The sequence below is a fragment of the Furipterus horrens genome, unplaced genomic scaffold, assembly GCF_987537825.1.
Source record: "Furipterus horrens unplaced genomic scaffold, mFurHor1.1.pri manual_scaffold_1, whole genome shotgun sequence".
Lineage (NCBI taxonomy): Eukaryota > Metazoa > Chordata > Mammalia > Chiroptera > Furipteridae > Furipterus > Furipterus horrens.
The window spans coordinates 66295401-66316049 of record NW_028327171.1 but is presented as its reverse complement, the minus strand read 5'-3'; the positions used below and the strand labels follow the sequence as shown (position 1 = coordinate 66316049).

At 33.9% G+C, this 20649-nt stretch overlaps 1 protein-coding gene and 1 pseudogene across 1 annotated transcript in view; both read right to left on the bottom strand.

Moving 5' to 3' along the window:
* ROBO2 (roundabout guidance receptor 2) overlaps positions 1-20649 on the bottom strand; it is a 604209-nt gene that overhangs the window by 408693 nt on the left and 174867 nt on the right. The window lies entirely within an intron of this gene.
* Positions 13338-13683, bottom strand: LOC150021258 (large ribosomal subunit protein eL30 pseudogene; annotated as a pseudogene).

The following is a 20649-nucleotide window of genomic DNA, read 5'->3' as shown; positions in this document are numbered from 1 at the left end:
ACATGCATAAAACTTGGTTCATTTTATTTTTAGCCATTATCCTCATCACTTCAAATAAAATTAGAAACATATTTGTTTTATAAACTAAGTAAAATTAGTCTAATAATCTTTCCTTTCTTTGATTAAAATTAGTTATTCATTTGTTCACATGTAAGTTAAAAATTCCCAAAACATTTCCATCAATATCTGGTAATAAGAAAAAATTATGTACGATTTCTCACTCTATAATTTAACATCTCCCGGCCATCCACTAACAGTTCCTTAGGCAAACCCTGTGATATTTATGGATCCCTGCCTTTGTGCATACTATACATTTTCATATTTGTGTTTCTATCTCCCAGGTTATTACAATCCTCCCTAGGTCTAACAGTTTAGTTTTCACCATTGTTTCCTGATATCCACCCTGTCCCCCAACACTATCATAAACAATTACTCCTCCTTCTAATTTCTTACAATATGTGTCTTGTTCAGCTATTTAGCACTCCATTTATTTATTCCACCTCATATGTTCATTAATTTCCTCAACTGGAAACATATTTTTTTTTCTACTAGTTTGCCTTTATGGAGAAAAGGAGCCCTTAATTATTTATCCTTACATAACTTACAATACCCAAACACATATGAGGGACTCAATAAGTCCCTTTTTTATAAAAGGCATAGCCAATTACACATTTCATAATGACAGAATCTGTTGTTTCTTCACTGTTTCACAACTGTGGCTCCAAGTAATTTGGATACTTGATAACAAGAAGCAATCCAAATTTTAATTTGCAAAATGTATATATTCTGTACTATAAAAACATAGCAAGATTTCAGAATCTGGGTCTCCAAGGAGCTTTAAGATGGAGTATAGGAACCAGGCATTGAGTAAAATGTTGGGAAAACCTCTGGGACTCCTTTCATATGACAATGACAACTGGCATTTACCTTGGTGTTAATAACTAACAAAAAGTTTAAAGCATTATTTAATATTAAAATATTTCTATAAAAGAAGCAGTACTAGCCCATTGTTATAGATTAGAAAACAGAGATTCAGAGAGGTTAAGTCACTTGTGCAAGGCCACAGCTTGACAATAAGTAACAATGCCGGGTTCAATCTCAAGTATGTTAATGACAAAAACCGTGAACTATGCACCTTCAATTACTCCACAATTTCACAAAGCACTAATGCATCTCCCAAGGAACCTGAAGGAGATTGGACTAGCAAAGCCAGGACACTGTATCCAGAATATCCACCCCCTTTTATCCAGATGATTTTCTTTCCTGCACTAATGTCTGAGGAACTGAACCGCATGGTCCCAAAAATAATAATCATATGGGTCTGTCATCAGTACCAGAGTAATGATAGCAACCATGATCCAAATAATGATTCTAAGGGCCAAAACTTAGTCTATTTTATTTTTACCTGGTTCTATTTTCTTAAATAATTGTTATTATGCAAGAAGCAAATTAATATCTTCTTAAGATCAGATACAATCTGAAATGTGTTATGCAAACCATCATTATCGAGAAATAGAAATAAGGTTAACGCAAGATCAAAAAGATGGGAGGGTCTTTGCTATAACAACAATTATTTCAGAATGTCTGTTGCAATATCTTAACATATAGCATCTTAAAATATTAAGGCACATTATAATAAGCCAAACGACTTTTCACATTGAAGAGCATAAACAATGTGAAGGACCTTCATTAGATATGAGAAAGAAGGTAGTAGACTTATTAATATTTTTTTAAGCAAACAGAAAGATCCCAGCAGCTACTCTCCTCTGCCTTAGATTTTACTCTACATGTTAAACACTATCTCCTTCTGTTCTTTCTTCTACATTTATTCTCCCTTTTCTGTTGAAGTTCAACAAGAAAGCTGTTTCAAGGAAGAACATGTGCTGTTTATACCACCCTCCTGTAAACAAGCCGTGTCACTGTTGATATGATATATCTACAGCTAAGCTGGATGCGAAGGGAATTCTCGCTCACCGAAGAATTTTAGTAAACTGCAAAAAAGAATAGTATTCTGGGTAATCACATCAAGGGAATGTTTGCTTCTCTACTAAATACCTTCCCATACCTTAGGTTTCAATGCTTTATCTACACCATTATCTTTCTTTTCAAATATTTTAAAATAGAATGTATCCCACAAAAAAAAAAGTTTTTGTCTGCCAAAGGTTTGGTTAGAAAAATAAGCTGTAGAAAAAAGGAACCTTGACAGGGAAGGAAACTGTTATCTCTTCAGCCAAATGCCATAATTTTGCCTTTTGGTTACATTTTAAGTTCTTGGATTCTATATTTTTTCTGACACAAATATAAATGTATCCGATCTTGCTTGAAATGTGTGAATCTTGAACACTAACAGCCCCTGCCAACTGCAATCCATAAGGCAATATATATTCCAGCATGGATCCGAGTGCTCTTTTAGTATAAAAATAAAGGAAAATCAAAATAAGTTGCTGAAAGAAAGTTCTTATTTTCCACCTACTAACAAAATGTCTGCAAAGTTGTTCACAAATTTGGGCTTGGTAAATGTCTGTGTTTATCAACAAATCTTCTGATAATAATAAAGAAAAGACTGTTCAATAGTCACTAAAATGAGCCAAGCTTCTGCCTTGGCCTCCTTATGCATTTGGTATTTTAGATTCCAGCCACATGTAGGAAAGACTGATACAAATGGACGATCTTTTCTTGATACTTAATTTGCTTCCTGGTATTGATGAATCATACTTCAGTGTGGAAAGCCCCAAATTAGAGGTCAGAAGATTGATGGCTTTCTACTAGCTTAACCACTATTTATTTTCTGTGTGAGGCTGCCACCTGACTTAACTTGTCTGCACCCCAATTTTCTCCTCTGTCAGTTGAGATCTGTGATCACTCACCTCTACTCCTATGAAAGTTAAATGGATAGTGCTTATTGTTTTGTTTATTAGTACCATTTCTGTCAACACACTACAGAAAGAGCATCTACAATGTAAAGTTTTAATGGAAGTAGTGTTATCATTAAGCAGCAAATGCTGAACCTGAATGAAACAAGGAAACCAAAATGAAATTTGGCTATTTTCTTATTATAATTATTACACATTTTGATTTGCGCACTTTATGGTGGGAGTCAAAATTAGAAATAGAAAGATGGGATCATTAACCATTTAAAAATTTTACAGTGCTTCTGTTTCACTGGACTTAGAGGACATTGTATAGTTAAAATTTGGCTTATAAGTACACAGATACATAGAACTTTTTGCATAATTCACTTCATCCAGCCTTTGATATTTTTACTATTCCTATTTTTGACAACCAATATAGAGACTGGTGAATGCATCTGTTTATAAACTGCTGGTTGATACACAAATGATCAAATATGTAGAAAGTACAGAGATTTATGTATAAAAATTAGAAACATTTTATTCATTCACTCATCAAAACTGTTTAGCAAGACATGCTTACGTGGAGTTTGTGAAATATTTTCATTTGAATTTTTCGATCTGTTGGTCATCCCTGACCTCTCAGGTAATAATCAGACAAAAAATATCAAAGAAGATTTGCGAATAGAGACAAAGGTGAAATTTAAAATTACTAGTCTCATGATCATTTTTGGTTGTGTTTTGTTTGCTTACAATTTTATTTGAGGCCTAGACAACCGTGTAAAGTTATATTCTATAGTTTCCCTAAACACAATCATTCAGCTCTCATTTTCCCTGTGCTATCTGGGTACAGATTAGCAGCCCATCTTCTATAGCTATATCAACATTTCCTAAAGTATAATAAAGAAAGAAATATAAAATTTTAATTTAAAACTATACATTTTAGGGACATTAGGAAACTTATGGACCTTCTCAGATTATCAACTCCCTTTTCTATCTGCAGAGAGAAAATAAAATGGGATTATTCTAATGTGAAAAGTATACATCACTAGGATACTCTGCATTGTACATAGTGGACACTGAACACACATGGGCTGAAAGCCTGTTGCTGACTCAAGTGGTCTGTTTGCCTAAAAAACACCAAAACTAAATAAATATTCTTTGGAAAGAAATAAAAATTATGATTATAATGAGTAAAAGAGAAGTAGCTTAGTCAACTAAATAAAATATATCTCTGAAAAAGAAAATAAGATAGCAAACATGGCTAAAGTTAAATTTAAAAACAACTACTTAGAAATACTATAAATGTTCTCCACAAAAATATTTTGCATTAAAATTCATATTAAGTTAAAAAGAAAACTATTAAGAAAATTTTAAGCCATATTTATTATTAATAGAATTGGCAAAAGGAAAAGTAGTAATAGTGCAATGGACTTTGTTTTCAGAGCAACTGTTAATAAAAAAAGGCATAGAATACTAATGCCAGATTATTCTAGCAGAAAAAAGTTTAATTATCCAAATGAATGCTTTAGAATTGCATTTTATTTTTGGCAGAAAGCATGAGAGAAATATTTTAAAATAACTATTTTTAAATCTCTGAGACTTTGTTTTATATATATATAATTAAATTGATTCTTTTGCTGATAGATAATATCACAAGAACTGGATACTGCATTAAAATAGAATATTTAAAAGTTTCATTGGTTCAAGTTCATATTTTATATTTAGGTAAATTATGCTCACATCATTAATGACTTTTTTGTAATAATAATTCTGTTATTGAGTTCATACGATTTTAGAGCTATATAAAAACTTTTAGATCACATAACATTTCTTCAGTTTTAGAAATTAAAAAAAGTTTTATAGTATTCTGTTTTTCCTGTTTAGTCATCATTTTATGTAAAATACTTTTTTCTAAAGTATGTCGTATATTTTAATAAAGCTTATTTAAATTTTATTTAATCATAATAATAACAGATTGTATTATCTATCCAAATATAATACATTTTTTCCAATTGGTCTTTTTTTTTTTTGAGGGGGGGTGAGGTTAGCAGATACAATAACAGACCCTTCTATTTTATTTGATTGAGCTAGTATGCCTCTTCTAATTCAAATACTTCAATCACAGAAATTCATCATTTTTTAATGTTACAGTGAAAAGAACATGCACAATGCTGAGATCCATGAAATTACCAGAAACCCCCAGAATTAAAGTAAGGTCAATTCTTCTCTTGATGCTGACATCATCCACCTAAGCATCAAGGAACCAATCCCAAAAGTCCCCAACCAATAACCGTGAAAGCCCTGACATTAAGAAGATAAGCTCTGAACAGACACTATTTGAACCTTTGTCATAGAATTTTTAATTCTGTTTCTTTTTCAATAAACTTGTCCCATCTGATGACTTGCCCAGAAAGAATGGATGTTACATAGACAAAGCACTTACATAGGTCAACATGAAAATTACAAAAGGAAAAAAGATAAAGAGATTGCAACATTTAATTGAAAATATTAATAAAAATCTTATTCCTTTTAAATAGTTCCCTTCTCTCCTTGGGGGATAAATGCCCCTTTCATATGTCAGATAACCTTTAAATAGATGCATCTTTCATTTCAAAGAATTCTCTAAAAAGCAGATTGTCTCTGTGGTTCACCTAATTATAGTCTTCTGTGTCCACGTTCACATTAAATGACTACAGTATAATATTTGAAGCCAGAATAATTCCACTGCCTGAAAAGTAATAACAGATATCCAGGCCTGATTAGTACTAAATATTGACTGCTTCCTTCTAGAACTGAAACTCACTTCATTTTTACATAAACAACAACCCTAGGGGTTCTGAGATGGTAATGCTGCCACAATCCCAAGGGCAGAGTGAGAAAAGGGAGGGGAGGGGAGTCAAGTTTGATTTCAATAGACAACATGAGTTGTTGCTCTTCCAGGAATTTTGACTGCTCTGGAATGAATGAAGGATCCTGTTCAGAGCTGGCCCAGACAAAGCAATATTAAATATTTAATTTCCAAAGGAAACAGCCCAAGGTCCCGAAGCTCCAGGAATGCTAACGGTCCTCTCCCTCCTCTCCCTAGTTAGGCTATAAGGAGCAAATGACAAAGTCGCAACTAATCTGACTGTAAAATACAAGGGCTTTCTTCAGAAATATTTATAAATACCAACGTTATTTTTAAAATTCTTTTTCAAAACAGTAACACAATAGAGTATTCATATTTTAAACTGCAAATATTAATGTATATATGTATTTATATGCTAAGAGGATTCATTAGGGTATAACTTGTCTTCTATATAGGTGTTAAGAACTAAACGAATTTTAGTTCAAGTACTGTTTTTCTTGAAAAACATTTAAGTTAAAGAAGAAGAATTGCTCACAGTCTTTCTATAATATAAGCATATGATCATTAATATTAATTTAAAACATAAAAATCTATATAAACACTTGTTTAAAAATTGGTTTTAATTCTTAAACTATTATTTAAAAGTGATATGCAGATGTACTTAACATGGGATAGTGATACAAAAATATTATGCTAGAATTATATTAAAATTTGAAATACAGTAAATCCCCATTAGTGTCTGGACTCTAATATGGTCATTCTATGCATCAGATAGTTAATTTGCATATAATGACTGGCAAGGTTTCTCTCCTTCTGTAACACAGAAAGCTTGAGAAGCAGATGCCTCTTTTGTCCTCTGACACCAGGGTCTAATACTGTCCTCTTGTAAATCATACTGCCTTTACCAATGCATAACTGCTTCAGATGTATTACCTATAACCCACACAACTGCCAAAGACAAAAATGCAAGGATTATTTTTTTCACGTTATTTAAATCACATTCCAAATATTATACAAATAGGCTTTGCCTCATTGATATTACTGAACTGTTCATGTTATTATTGACTTGAAAATTTCAGACATATTAATTGATGAGGCACCAATCAATCAGATTAGCTATGCAGAGAATAAAATTAAGCACGAAGATAGATAAAAGCTATATGACCTTGTTGTATAAATTTTTATCCTTTAATTTTCCCACTCCAGTAGAGAAAATACATTCTTTATATTTAAAGCAACAGCTGCAAATACAATTATTTGGATTGGGAAAGTGTATAAGTGTCAGATGCAATTGATAGGGTAAACAAAAAGGTATTGTTTAAATTCTTTAAATAATATACAATTTAAAAAGCATATGAGGAGCCCTGGCTGCTATGGCTCGGTGGATTGAGCATTGGCCTGCGAACCCAGTGTTGCTGGTTCGATTCCCAGTCAGGGCATATGACCAGGTTGCACATCAGGTCCCCAGTTGGGGCCATGAGTGAGAGGCAACCACACAGTGATGTTTCTCTCCCTCTTTTTATCCTTTCCCCTCTCTAAAAATAAGTAAGTAAATAAACAAATTATTTTTTTTAAACCTATGTCTGTTCAGAAAGTATCCAGCCATACACTATGAAAAATATTGGCATTCATTGAAGAAGATACAAGAAACACTGTACATAGGACAACGATGGCTCAGTCCCCTTCAAAGTAGGCACCTCAGGACCTCACTCACTTCCCCCAATCGCATCAGCTTCCCCGTGGTATTTTCCTGAATCTCATCAAGAGCCTGGAATCCCTTCCTTTTCAAAGGTGATATTAGTTTTCGGAAAAGCCAGAAGTTGCAGGTTGCCAAATCGGGCTGTAGGGGGGCTGAGTCACCTGGGTGATTTGATGTTTTGCCCTGCACGAGATGTGATGCATGAGCAGGTGCATTGTCTTGATGAAGCTCCCAATCACTAGTTGCCCATAGCTGTGGCCTTCTGAATCATCTATTCCGTGGAAGAATATTCAAGCTTAACGCAAAGTTTGATGCAGATCCGTTGCTCTACTCGCTCAGTCATTTTAAATGAAATATCCACACAGTACACATACTCACTCAACAGGGTCTGCTGCCCCCACTGACTGGTACAGGGAAGTCGTCATTGTTGACACATGTGCATTCCAGTCCACTCTCCTTGGCTGACAGGTTACATTGATGTCACCCAAATCGATCTTGTTATATTAACAATTGCTGGACTTTTTCTGGACAGACCTCATATATTATTCTGGCATATGTCCAGAATTATATTGAAAATTATGAGGCAATTCAAATCGACAGACATTTTTGAACATTTCACTAGATTCTGGGAAAGAAATCAAGAGTCAAAGAATAATAAGAAATATTTTGAGTTTATAATCTACTAGAAATCATATACACACATATTATTGACAATAATAAAAATAAAAACCTTCCAAAGTCAAGAAGTACTGAATGAACCTGATTATAAATCTGATCCCTGAAGAAGGCTTTTTGATGAGAAAAAAAGTAAACACAAAGACAGTGAGAGAGGTAAGTACAAAAAATATCTGGAGGAACATTAGGGACACTATGTGACTACACTTACAGTTGAGAAAAATAAATACAGAGACTAGGCTGAAAAGTGTAAACCAAAATTAGTGTTGTACTGTAATAGTTAAAAGCATTTTTCTGAGTAAAAGAAGATGCAGTCTGGGAGACACAGATTCAGAGAGCATGCTATATTGTGCTCCTCTAAGCAAAAAGGAAGGCTAACTTTTTTAAAAAATTTTATTTGAGAGACAGAGAGAGAGAGAAAGAGAAACATAGATTTGTTGTTCCACTTATTTATATATTCATTGGCTGATTCTCCAACCTTGGCACATCAGGACAGTGCTCTAATCAATTGTGCTACCCAGCCAGGGCATGGGAGACCACCTTTTACACCAAAAATTCCCATCCAAGTTTCCAATTAGGTCCCTTTTATGCAAATGAAGTATCCAAATCATGCAGTTCAAATGGAATGGGGCAGGTCTCAGTCCATTGCCAGAAAGACAGGCCCACGCCCTGGCCAGTGTGGCTCAGTTGGTTGGGCATTGTCCACAAAGCGAAAGGTCGCTGGTTTGATTCCCAGTCATGACACATGCCTGGGTTTCAGATTTGGTTCCTGGTCAGGGAATGTATGAGAGGCAGTGAGTGGATCACTGTTTTTCTCTCACATTGATGTTTCTCTTCCTTTCTTTCTCCCTTTTTTCCCCTCTTTCTAAACATTAATAAATAAAATATAAGAGAGAGAGGGAGAGAGAAATTCAAGGTTTCCCTGTAGTGGTTGACTCAGACAAGGTGTAAAGAAGCACAGTACCATGAGGGAAGCTTAGAATTGCGTATGACAGTGCATGACGAGCCCCTGTCAGCAACTGGCCACTAGACTCTTATTATTCATAACATTTTGGCCTTTAATCGACCATGGAAGTCCATCTGCACTGGTAAATTCCTTCTCAGGATTCACATCAAATGAACCTTTCTCCTCAGGGTCCACAAAAGGCAGTGAACAGGAAACTCATGGAAAGCTAGGAGTGCCATGTGATGAAAGCCTGTTTTGTGAGTCCTAAACTGGGCAATGGTAGTGGGAAGACAAAGGAAAGAGCAGATCCAGGAACTTGCAAAATAAAATAAAATCAACCAAATGTAGCAATTGACTCAACTGAAATGCCTCTGAACATTCTAGTTTAGGCTGTGGAAAGGTGGCAATGTCATTAAGTACAGTGATAACCTTACAATTGAGTATTTTTAAATACTTGCTGATTAAATAGATGCAGTATATGATACGTAGGGATATCCAATTGGTCCAAGGTACAGACACTGAAGGCAAAGAGAGTGATTAAGATGGTCAAGTCAATCAACAAAGACTGAATTTAGTCATTGTGTTTACTGTTGAGGGTGGTATAATGATAAATATTACATAGGCTCAACCCCCAAGGAATGAATGGAAATGAAAATATATGTAAATAGTATCTAAAAAGCAAGTAAGAATGTGATATGTAATGAAATAATATGTTATAAGATGAAAATGATAAAATTATTTCAACTAGGAGGGACCAACACTTGGGAGGATAAGGGTGAGAGTAGTTACGAGCAGCTTGAAAAGCCCAGAAGTAGAAAACATGGTACAAGGGAGAGTGAGTGGATCACTTGTTCCTGGGTTTTGAATGGAAAGAACATGGAGGATTTTAATTGCCATGATTGGAAGTCTATGCTTCAGTCTCTAGCAAACTTGAAGTTGAGTTGACCAAGTCTTTTATTTAAGATATCTTGCGTCAACATATTAATGGTTTGGAAGAATAAATACCAGAGCAAAGTAGAGCCATTTATGCAGCAATCCAGGACAGAGGTAATGAAAGCCTGAACCAAAGAAGTTTCAGTATTAATAAGAAAAGGAGACAGATATGACATAAATGACAAAGGCCTTGACTACTGAGTATTTGTAGGTAGCAATGGAAAGAGATCTCGACTGAATATTTAATGAAAGGGAATAACCAACTATACTTATAGAGCTTGAATCAAAAATAAAAGAGAAGATGGTGATACCACTAATATGAAGTAGAATACACATGATGCAAAAGGCTCGGGAGCAAAGGCAGGACACTAGTAGCCTGGCCAGAGAGCTAACTATCAGGCTGTAGGAGAATGACAAGCATGCAAGTGACAGAGAGCAGGGAGCCAAGAATACCTACATTGCAGGTATTTTCTGCTACGATTACCACTCTGTCTCACATCATTGGTACCTCCCTCAGTCCAGAATCATTCTCTGTAGCATATAACTGGGCCATTTTCAAGAGCCTGATACGTCTATTATATTTTAGAGCCAACTTTTGGAAAGAAATTATATTCATTGTCTCCATCGTTTCATTTCCCTTCGCCTCAGTCTATTTTCCAGCACAAATTGGAAGCCATTCTTTTGAGATTTGTCATTCTCATGTCTGCCTTTACACTAGCTATTTCTTCCCCCAGGATGCCTCTTACTCTGGTCTTTGTAGGACAACCTCTCCTTTGGTTTCAGTTAAATGTAACCCACTAAGAGAGCCATTACTGATGAGGCCAGCTAAATAGCTCTCCTTGCTCCAGTTAATCTCTACACCAGTGCCTTATTATATGTTTCCATAGGACTTAACCACTGACCATTTTAAATTCTATTATTTAGTTGTTTCCTAATTCAGTTTCTCTCCTTCCACCAGCACGCATTTTCTTTCTCAGTCACTTCTGTATGCTCAGTTGCTCTAGCATTGCCTGACTCATAACAGATATTAAGTGGTGATTAAAATAAAAATCAATGATTTTGGGAAAGAAGGAACCAGACAACAAGGCTAAAGACAGAATGAGAATCAAGAGAGCACAATATTTCTAAAATCAGGGGAAGAAAAGTACTCAGGGATGATTGGATAGGCATTGATTTGAAAGCTACAGATAACAAGGACTGGGTAAAATAGTAAAGACGTAGGAAAGGAAACTCAGCAGAGCCATGAGGACAGAAAGTAGGATAATCCGCTTCCACAAAGTGTCTTGATGAGACAATGAGTGAGGACAAGCACAGAGAAAACAGAGATATGAGAGAGAGGCACAAAGGACAAGCTAGCGCTCTGGAGAAGGGGTCAGGATCGAAAAGGAACACCAGCTCAGGGTTTCAGACTGGGAAAGACTGGAGGCCAGTCTTTCCTTGAAGCTGTACAGAAGGAGACACATTCAAGATATCATATTAAGAATTTATAGGTAGAAACAGATAAAAGATTCTGGCATGGCCACTTCTATTTAAAAAACTCAAACAATTGAGTACAGCATAGCATTAAAGCACATAATAAAGAGTAAGAGAAACTGATCAAGGGTCCTAGTGTTTGCCCCCCCCCCTTTTTTTTAAATATAGGGTTTTAGCGTCCACCCTAAGATTCCTACCATTAATGAATCATATGATCCTACTGAACAGGATGCTTCCTAACTAGTGAGAAAGTAACTCAATATTGATGTAAAGTAGTGTGTTTTACAGACATTCCAAGCACATGCTCAATCACACAAATTATTTCCGGTATTAACTGAAAATCAAATTGTATAATTAATACACATTTTAGAAACATGCTTAAAATAAATCATTAAATCAAAATCTAGAGAAACTAACAGCTCAACAAAGGTAATGATTTTCATCAAAAATATAAGAATTACTTTGCATTAAAAATGCTTAATTTTAAGGAAAATCAGAAATCATTGTCTGAAATGTTCTTTACTGATTAACTGTTCAATGCTTTTCCTTGATTTAAAAAGGCCCGCGCTTTAGGAGACTTCGGTTTCTTTGTAGTTTATGTGGCAGCCAACCTTTCCATTGTTTCATAAGCAGAATTTGAAAAGAAAACAGTGAAAACATTTTTCAGATAAATACTTTAAGATTTGCTTGAAGAATTCTAATAGAAAAGTAAACTAATGTAAAATTAATATACTCTAATAAATACTCAATTTGATATATCCACCTCTAGTATTAGTATTGGTTTAATTTATTTTCCCCGTTGCCTTTGGTGGGGGGGCTTGATTGCCATCAGAGGAACCAGGTTAATGTTACATTTGTAGAGTAACTACTGTTTCTATTGTTGTTATATTTTTGAAAACAGTCCTACATGGACATTTCGAGTAAACTCTAGAGTCTCTGACACAACCAAATGATATATTTCCCACTACCAGGAAGAGCTCACTTAATAAAGCTCAAGCTTTTTATTGACCAGATAATGTAATAATTTTACTACTAATAATTTCATTATTAAAACAAAGAAAACCAGGTCAAACAATTTTTATTACTATACAGTAGCTCTGAAAAAAAAAATCTAACATTTATCACACAGAGAATTTCCAATAGAAATTGCTAGGAAAAATAGTAACCTGACTCCAGTGGGTTGAAATCTATACCACTTGAAAGACACAAAGATATATGGCACTAGGAGAGAATGGGAGTGCCCAGCACAGCAACAAGCACAGAATTCCACTGCCTATTCTATTACTCACAAGCTAATTCAACTTGGCCAGTTCATTTAACTTTACCAGCGTTCAGTTTATTTATTTAATCAATAATACGCATGATGCTTTTCTCTGGGATGTTTCTGAAAAGCAAATTACATGATGTACATAAACCAACTCCAAACAATATGTAGTTACATAATATAAATTAATATCATATCACAGATACACAATAACCAATAGGTGTGTTTCTGTCATCATGCGTCCTTTGAGGCTAGTATATTAAAGAAACCATGGTGTAGGCTTAGACATTAAAATCAGTTCTCACATGTGAAAACAGCTTCTTCAAGAGATTGCCTTTATTGTTTTTAGCAGACAGCTTAACACTAAAGCATGTCAAATGAACCTAGCATATAGAATTTATGTTGAGTTGCATAGATATATTGCATGAGGACTAAAAATGAGTAGTTCAATTATTTTAAAATCTGTGTCCCGTCAGCTATTGTTGGATTGATGAGTTTAACCTGTACTTGAGAATTTCAACAAAGTAAGCTATTCAAGAGAACAGAAATAAGTAGGTCTTCTGTTGTTATTGCTGTTGTTGTTTTGGTTTGGTTTGGTTTTTAAAACAAGCTCCGGCCAGTTTTATTTAAAATTTTTTTTGTATGATTTACTTTTCACCACTCTGTTCTGGCATGTTTCTAATGGCACCAGAATCACCTGGATCAATGAGAGTCAGTGTGCATATTCTATAGTACTTTCCAAACACTATGGCCAACTCAATATCATTGCCACTGTAGTGATGGACACCAGTTTTGGCCAACATGGCAAAGAAGTCTATTTCAGTTTTACTCAAAGCTGGATAGTTGTTGGTGAGGCTAACCAGGGTTGATTTGCCTTGTCTGATCATTTTCAGACTGTCTGTACCCCCACACATACTTTCTACATTTCATAACAAATTGCAATCTAAAGTTGATCAACTCCCATGGGTTTTTTGCCCTTTTTGCGGCCACCATCTTCCTGCCTTAGGTGAGGGATGGCTCCCAACTAAGAGCAGCCACCCAATTAGGCCTATAATGGGCTCAATTCATTCTTTCTCTCTAGATATTATAAGATTTTATTTTTAATCTTACAGATAAAACTTTAAAATTGAAATATATGTGTGTGTGTGTGTGTGTGTGTGTGTGGAGGGGGCGTTTCTGTGAGTTACAGTACCCGCTCTCCAAGCTATGTAATGCAAACCCTCAATAAAACCCTGGAATTATTGCTAACGTGAATTCAGCAACACAAAGAAAATATTGCTGAATGTTTCTGTAATGAAGCATTTCAGTTGTATGATTTACCAATTATTTGAGTCTGTGTCACATAATTTGTTAATTATTAAAAATAATAGAGTTCATAAAATAAAGTTCTACACACACACAAAAACTAGTTTCACTATTTTAACAGGCTTGACAGTCAATGACAGTGTAAGGCAGTTGACGGAACAATCAGGTTATTTGATTGACTTGAGTGGATAGTATAACCTGTTTCCTCTCCCTCCTCTACTCCTATATGCCAACTCGATCCAACCTGTCAATCAAACACATCACATTCAAACTAGTTTGTACATGTAGACATTAGCTTGGGCAGAATTATTGAGTGCTGTTATAAAAAAGAAAAGTAGCATCACTACAAAAGTTCAACTCTTTCTTATGTATTATCTTTAACGTATTTCTTCCTTGGACATGAGCTGTATTGAAATGTCTGCCCATTAGCCCTAAAGAATGATCAAATTTCTAATTATTTTACCAGAATCCTATTTCAGGGCTCAAAATGTATCATAGTAAAGTTCTTTCAATAATCACCTTTTTGTAAATTATGTTCAAACCCATTTATGGCTGTGAAATAATCTATTTGAAAGTATTTTTCTTAACTGTCCTAAATGGAATCAGATATAAAGCACACTGACAAAGTTGTATGTCTGAATCTTATATGAATGTTTCTAAAGATATTTTTAACTGAGGATTATGACCACCTCAGTCTATAAAATGTCACTTTTAGCCACTATTTCTTTATTTTAATTTTTGCTTATGTTTTTGGGTAGTTAAAATACTTTGATTATTACAAAATTGCACACCTGAAACATACTTGTTATTAACCAATGTTACCCCAATAAATTTAAATTTCAAAAAACATTTTAAAAATAAAATAGACACCAAAACTGAAAAAATACTTTGGTTATTAAGAGATTACCTTTGTTCACTACAAGAAAGAAAAAAAAAAAGAAATACAGAACTTATGTTTTCCACTACTATGAAAAAAAAAATCGTAAGATTAACACTTTGCAGTAAAAAACAAGTTTGCTATTTTAAGCTGAAATTTTTTTCATTGTATAAAACAGCCAAGAGTTTGTTGTATAAAATTACAGTTATGTTGGTGTCACAATTCAAGCTGTTTAAGAAAAACCAGCTTGGTCAGCACCACTCATTTTTAACTGAGTAATCGTGTCCTTGTCAATCAAAACAATATAAGGAGTCAAAGACCATGCATGGAGGCAGGTTTACTTCAGCTGATTCTTACACTGCTCCTTACACTGCTCCTTACATGCTCCTCAGATGGACACTGGAGTGCAGGCACCAGCAGCTCCAAGCTGTGTTAAGTGTGTAAAGATAAGGTAAGTAAGAGAAAGTACAAGAAAATAAGGGGAGGCAGAGAGAAAGTGGGGAGAAAAACTGCTATCAAATGAAATCTAACACTGTATTCTCATATGAAATTTAAAGAAAATACATGAAACTAATTTTTAAAAAAGGAACAAAGAGGAGAACAACAATCAGGAGGAAGGAAATCCTTATTAGAACAGTGCTGATAGGGCAGCAATTTTCAACCCTTTCCTCTCATGACATACATAAAGTAATTACCAAAATACTGCATCACACTAAAAACTAGATATAATATTGATTCATTCACATCAGACAGCTATTGTTGCATTGGCTGTTGTCATTTTTTAATTTGACAAGCTAGGGGAAACGAGGTCAGTGCCCCTGACTAAATAGGCAGGTATTGCATGTTTTAAAAATTCTTGCAGCACACTGGTGTGCCTCTTGGGGCACACTGGTTGAAAATCGCTGCAGTAGGGTCATCTTGTTTTAGTAGAATAGCAATTTCTTCCTGTGTGCTTGTTTATTTGTTAACCAAAAAATAAATGGTTATTCCAGTCAAAACAGTCTTAATTTAATTTGCTTGTTGTTTATATATATCTCAATGTTCTGAAGAGTATAACATTACTTTAAAAAATAATTCCTATTATATCTCCAAATTTTCATATCAGTAATTTCACAGATGATAAAGACAACAGTAAACATCTGCTTAACAGAGTTTCATAGTACATTATTCTATTCTAATAAAATGACTGTCTCTAAAATCTGAAATTCACAAGAAATGCTGTCCTAAGTGAAATAGCATGGACATTTTATGATGAAATTTGCCTAACATAAAACCACATATAGAAATTCTATTTCTGTTGAAAGTGAAGTAAGTTTTTTGTTTACAACTTTTTAAATATTAAGAGCTTACATGTGTTAATTTAGTTTCAATGAAAATAATTTTTACACTGTTAAATGTATTTTAATACACTATTACATATAATCTTCTGATGGTGAATATGCTCATAATTCTTTTAGATGTATATAGTATTCCTGGATCTCTCTTTAGTAAATCGTTTGTTTTTTTTTTAATCAGGTTAATCAAAAATGACCCACGCAGAGCCTTATTTATTATAAAATTTGTAAGAAAGGGTTGTCATGGCTGCAAGTATACTAAAGAAATTGCATTTTGAAGAACAAAAAGGAAAAAAAAATTAAGAAGAGTTCACACATCCCGAGAAAATACTGAATATGAGTTTCCTCTGAGCAAAAGAACACAAAAGCTATCAAAAAGAATAAAACAAGCTTTTTTTAATGATTACATTATGCAAAATTGACTGAATTGGACTCCATTAATGAAAGCAAAACTGGGGGAAATATCCTTGAAAATAATTCATTCTTTGTTTTCAATAGACTAAAATATGAGCCTAGTAGCCCAATTATTCTATATCTTCCATTAAAAACATAAAATGCCTACACTATATTTCATTAATTTTGTAAAGAAAATTATATATATTTTGTCAGATGTCTACTGAAATATATAGTACTAAAATAAGATGCTTTAATATACTTCAGAATGAATAAAAGGAGGAATAGATTTTTTTTAATGTAGTAGATTATTAGTTATAGTAAGAATCTAGGTCATGGTTAGATGTCAGATCATTATGCTATTTTCTTTAATTTTGTATATATTTAAAAATTATCATAATAAAAAGCAAGAAAAGAAAGACACTTTAATAATAAATTAGGCGATTTTTGTTAAATCTGTACCTAAATTTGTACCTTTCCTATATTTGTGGAAATTTGAGTAACCGAATGATATTTATTAATCTTGCAGGACACTATCAGGAATCTTCCCTAGAGAAAAATAAGTGCCTAATAATATAAAGTATATGTTACCTTGAATGCAGATGGTCAAAAATTTCAAACAGATTCTCTTATATTTTCTTGAACTGAGATCCTTTCTATTATTTTAGTAGAAAAACATCTAAAACAAGTAAATAAACTCATGAGAAATTTAGCTTTTTAAAATACTTCCCACAAAAATTAGTCAAATAATTTTTTAAAAAATTAGAATAAGCTCTAGAATTTATACAGATTTAATTTAAAATATTAAAAAATATAGTAGGTACAATTATCATTATGATCCACAGTGACAACACTGACACATTTTATGACTATAGTCCAAAGAATAGTAAATGTTGTTCTCTGTTTCTTATAATGCATTTTTTAAGGCAATAAGGACCTCTTAGCAACTGGGTAAGACCAGAAAGACATTTGGCATAATTAAATTAGCAAAATATATTTTCCCTAACTATCCTATAAAATCTATATTTCACTTAATTAGGCTATCTTCCAGCTCTGATATTCAAACCTTTCTGGTTTATGAAAAAGCATGTCCACTGTGTTTGTATTTGGATTACATGGTAAGTAAATTCAGAAATTTGCATCAGAATTCAAAACTGCTTTTCCTTTCCTCCAGTGAAGGAGCTGTCTTCTCACAGGCACCACAATGGTTGAAAACCATTGTGTTAGAGGATATGGTTTACAATTGGTATTTAGAGTGTGGCTACTTTCAAGATCATAGGTTAGAAGTACTTTAACTGTAATAGACCATCTTAACACTGTACAAGTAGCACAGTTTCATTTATACAGATTTAGAAGGATGCACTTGTAAATCAATTCCAATAGCAAAAGTATACATTTATCTCCTTTAATACATTTGAACAGCAGTGAGAATGTCATGTATAAATAAATATATGGACTATTATGGGAAACCCAGCCATTCATAGAACAGTAACAAAATAAAATTTCAAGCTAACTATATTAGTTTGATATAACTGCATTGAAGTAAACAAACAAACAAAACTAGAAGACAAAATAAGGTTTTTCTCATCTCTGGTTTTAACAAAATACTGTACTGACTTCTACTATTATCTACATATAAACAAAGTATAAGTCTCATTTTCCCAAAGTGATTGTTTTTTAATGTTCCAGGATTAAATCTACTGGGGCAACTTGGCTGAAACAAGATTCCACAGACATCTTTACTACATTTTGTAGAGAGTACAAAATGCAAAATTAAATCATGAATCTATAGGAGAAGGCAGAGTAGGTAACATTTGACTCAGTAACCCTTTTGTCAAGGAATGAAGAACAGAGTAGGCAGGTATAGACGATTAGTGTTCTGCAGGGCACAATTTTGGAGAATGTCTAAACCTCAAAGAAGCAAGTTAACATTAAATGTCCATCACCTGAAAACACTGGTTAGTTAGCTCAATGCCTAGTTTAGTTATTTCCTTCTCTTAGAAAAGCAGGTTAACAATACTTAGTCTCAATATGCATGAAATATGAATGCAATATATCAAATTATTGAGGCAACTGTTATAAAAATGTTGAGCCCTTTCTAATAAGAAATATCAATGAAGGTAAAGGTATTCTGAAATTTTTTTCAAGGCGCATTTTTTTGAAAGTTTAAAATTCATTTTTTATATTTGAACTAGTAAAGCCCACAGAATCATCTTTGTAAGTGAAACATATAGCTATTAATTAAATCAGAGTCACACAGACTTTCAGCCTGTGTAAAGATAAGAGCTTTGATGGTGAATAAAACAGAAAGTGAAGGCTTCTGTGTATTGTACACCTCAATGATCTTGGAAATCATTTTCCCAGGGTAGAAGGGGAAGAGGTCACACATACATTCTATTTGATTCTATTTTGACAGGGTGAAGTGTATTACCAAAACAACCATTCATACATATTTAAAGAGGAAGGAAAGCACTCCTTGGGAGCTACAGCTTTAAGTGCTTTCAACACCAGATGTCTGCTTTTTAATGGGTCTTCTTATTTAGGAAATTAAAATGAAATTAGGAGTAGACCACATTTTCCCACAGAACAAATGTGCATACTGCATGAAGCAAACGTCCTATCATCACACTGTCTCAACATCAGCTAAAATAAAGACAAACAATGTTTAAGTGGGAAAATATTTTAAATAAAAAAGAAAATTTTTATTTGTAAATGCATTTATATGAAAATAAAGTTTCTAAAAGCAGGTGTTTTCAATGACCTTAAAAATTTGAGAATAAACCAATAAAGATCACCTGAAAGGAAAAACAAAATCTACTTTGCAAACTAATTCCATCTTACTTGAAGGTTCTTACCTTCCTTTATATTAAAAAAGTTTTAAAAATTTTAAAACGTTCTAGAAAAATCTTTCATCTTTTTATTACTCTTGAAAATCTTCCATGATATTCAAATTCTTCTGACAGTAGGCTATTGGTAACATATAACCCACTGGGGAAACACGCACTCCAAATTGTTGAGATAAGGATTCTCAGTAGGTGCTGTTCTCTATGTTTCATTCTTCATATTGAGGATATTTCCATACCAGTTTTTGTATATATAGGTATATCCTATCTATGTCCAGTCTCTGTCTGTCTCTCCCCCTCCCTCTTGATCCCTCCTGCTCCCTCACTCTCTCCTAGACTGATCTTATATATCTTACAATTCATCCTACAGAGTAACCCTATAATAAAAATAAAGACTTCCCAATCAATGTACAAATCCACTGGGACATGTAAAAATATGCCATTTGGCCAGAATATATACATATCCTTTTTTCCACTTAGTGTTTTGGACAGGAGTTAAAGATAGGGTATTAATATTCTGAAAATTTATTTTTTAAAATGAGTATGTTGCAAAACTATTGTTTACCTTCCTGTCCAAACTGCCGTATTTTTTTACATGTCCCAGTGGATTGGTGCACGAATAGGTACTGATTGGGCAGTCTTCATTTTTATTACAGCGCCACTTTGTAGGATGAATCGTAAGAAGGTGTATGAAAGAGAGAGAAAGAGAGAGAGACAGAAACAGAGACAGAGACCGGAAGTAGCTAGGACAGACACACACAAACACAAAAAAGACTTAAAGGGTCTGAATCCTGGTGTTAAGTTCAGCTTCCACTCTGTGCACAAGATCAGGGACAAGCTACTAGATGTATAACAGAAGCCCTTTTTAGCTTAAACTGGTTGAATTTATGTTATGTTTAATAAAAGACTACAAGGTTTATAATATAACCCTATAAAACTCACTTTTAGAAAGTAAATACCTTCTACCTTGATACTGGTCTGAGTGCTGGAATTCCAGCTCACAGAGCAACACTGTGCTGCACTGCAGGGGACTGGGGAGCGCGCATCCCATGGGCAGAGGGAGCAAGTCAAGGAGTGCGCTCAGGGGTGTGACTCAGTAGAGCCCTGAGTAAACAAAGCTGTGCACCCATCATATCTGGGCACACAGTGTTCATGGAATTGATGTTTGCCTTGACAAAAATGTTTATATCACATTAAACCCAAGGTG